The sequence below is a fragment of the Elephantulus edwardii genome, unplaced genomic scaffold (genome assembly GCF_000299155.1).
Source record: "Elephantulus edwardii isolate Elephantulus edwardi_28Jun2011 unplaced genomic scaffold, EleEdw1.0 scaffold00010, whole genome shotgun sequence".
Taxonomy (NCBI): Eukaryota; Metazoa; Chordata; class Mammalia; order Macroscelidea; family Macroscelididae; genus Elephantulus; species Elephantulus edwardii.
Genome location: NW_006399760.1, coordinates 16,037,837 through 16,040,555, shown reverse-complemented (window position 1 = coordinate 16,040,555; position 2,719 = coordinate 16,037,837).

Genomic DNA, 2,719 nt, shown 5'->3' with positions numbered 1-2,719 from the left:
AGTTCCTTGAGCTTAAGAAATGCTGAATGAGTTCGGCACTTTTGATTTTCCAACTCTAGCACCTCGCACATTTCATTGTAGCTAACCTATATACAATAGCTCTGAACCCTGCTCTCTCTAGAGCCAACCTATTGTCTCTGACAAACCTATCCCCATTAACCCAGTCACTGAATCAATCCATCTCATCAAGGGTTTTCCTCTCTTGTGCCATCCCTCTGCCCTCATAAGCTTGATATACATCTCCAAGGACACAAAATATGTCACATCCCTCTACCCTCACAAGCTTGATATACATCTCCAAGGACACAAAATATGTCACATCCCTCTACCCTCACAAGCTTGATATACATCTCTAAGGACACAAAGTATGTCACATGGAGCTTCAGAATCCTTGCCTTCAAGGGAAAGCCTGGTCTCACCCTCTCTAGGATGAACCTGTTTTTTTTTTTCTCCTAGAAGTCCTTCTTCAGAACCACAGCTCAAAGTCATCAATTTTCCTTCTATCATCCCTAGTCATTTTCCAGCTTTCTAATAGATAGAATGTAATTGGGATGACTATGTCCTGGATCATGTGCACCTTAGTCTCCATATGGACATTATTTTATTTTTTTCAGTACTCTGGAAAAGTTCCTGACAACAAATTTCCCAATGCAAATCGTCTTTTACTTTCCCGACTTTACTCTTACTTTCCAAGAGTGTTGATTGTGGAACCAAGCAAACTGAAGCTGTTAATAATGCCAATCTCTTTATCACCTATCATGATGCTGCCAGTCGACCCAGTGATGAGAATCTTTGTTTTCTTAATGCTAGCGTCAATCCATATTGAAGGCTGCAGTCCTTGACCTTCCACAGCAAGCATTTAAGCTCTTTCCCAGTTTCAGCAAGCAAAGTTGTGTCAAATGCATAACATAGGCTTTTTTTTTGTTTTGGGGTTTTGTTTTTCTCTTTTTTTCTCTTCTTTTTTTTCTGTTTCTCTTCTCTCTGAGTCTATCTCCAATCCTGATGCCACATTCCTCCTCATAGAGCCCAGACTCCCAGATGATCTGTTATGCATAAAAATTGAAAAGATCTGTAGATAGGACACATCCCTGGTGTAAACCCTTCCTGATTTTGAACCATGCAGTGTTTCCTTTCTTTGTTTTGACAGTTATCTCTAATAAATCTATCTTTGCTTTTTTTACCCTCACTTCTGTCTCATTTGTCTTTTTCTTCTCATCCCCACACTTTAATAAAAATCCTTCAGCTTACACTTTAAAGCTCCATGCACTAATGTCTGCTCTCCCAAGAAACTAAGATTGCTATGCACTGTATTACCTTGGCATTTGGGCACCTCTTCTGCTTGGCACAATTCTTTTGCCTGTGTGAGAAGGGCAAACTAGAGCACTGATTTCAAATGAACAATTGCAGTTGCTCACTATAAATTATTAAGTAAGTATAGGTAAGTCAATACTTAGCTTATTTATTGTATAATCTTACCTCTGGGTATGGAGCATAGATAAGAGAAAGAAAACTATGCTGATGTCAGAGCAGGTATATGAAGGATTAAGAAACAATGTTGTATATATTTGAAAGAAATAGAAATTTGGAAATGGATGAAATGTAATGGACTCTTATAAATGCATAAAAGCACACCAAGTCAGGCTTCATTCTAATGGAACATATAAAAAGGGGTGGAAATAGAAGTAGAAAGACAGCTTCTCTTTTCTTTGAATCACATAGATGAATTTGTAGTAAAAACCTTTTTCATTTCTTTGCCTTTGCTTTAGACAGCTGATACAATGATGAGGTTCCTGTGAGGCTACTGAAACACACACAATTCTTATCAGAATGTGACGTGTACCAGGACAATAAGCAATGACATTATTTACTCAACACACACATTAGCTAAAAACAATTGGGTATACTTTATCGCCTAGACCTCATAGCCTTGAGAATGACTGTCTTTATTTGCATTCTTTCATGCATCTTTAGGTTAGTGATTCCATTGATTGGTTAGTTGTTCTGTTATTTTATGTACTTATTTGATTTCTCCTTTCCAAGTTGATATATATGGTTGCCATCTGTAATAATTGTTGATATATGTGATAATTATCATGTCACATTCATTGTGTCATGAAAGCAGTTTATTAGAATAATATTTGTCTACTCTGAGTTTTCTACCACTTAAAATGAGGATAAGTGTGTATCAGGGCTGTATCCTTTCTTCCTACCTATTCGATCTACATGCTAAGCAAATTATTGGAGAAGCTGGACTTTATGAAGAAGAGTGTGGCATCAGGATTGTATGAAGACTCATCAACAACCTGCATTATGCAGAGGATACAACCTTATTTTTTGAAAGTGAAGAGGTTAAGAAACATTTGCTGCAGAGGATCAACAGCTGCAGACTTCAGTATGGATTACATCTCAACATCAAGAAAACAAAAATCCTCACCACTGGACAATAGGCCACATCATATATCCATATATGGAAAAAATAGCTTGTCAATAATTTCATCTTGTTTGGATTCTCAGTCAACATCCTTGTTACCAGCAGTCAAGAGATAAGGAGATATATAATAATGGGAAAGTCTACTGCAGAGGTCTTTCCAAAGTCTTAAAGAGCAATGATGTCAGTTTAACACCATGTTGTGCTTGACTCAAGCCACAGCCTTTCCAATCACCTGCATCTAAAATCTGGAAAATAAATAGGGATGCATTCAAACTATGTTGTTAGGAG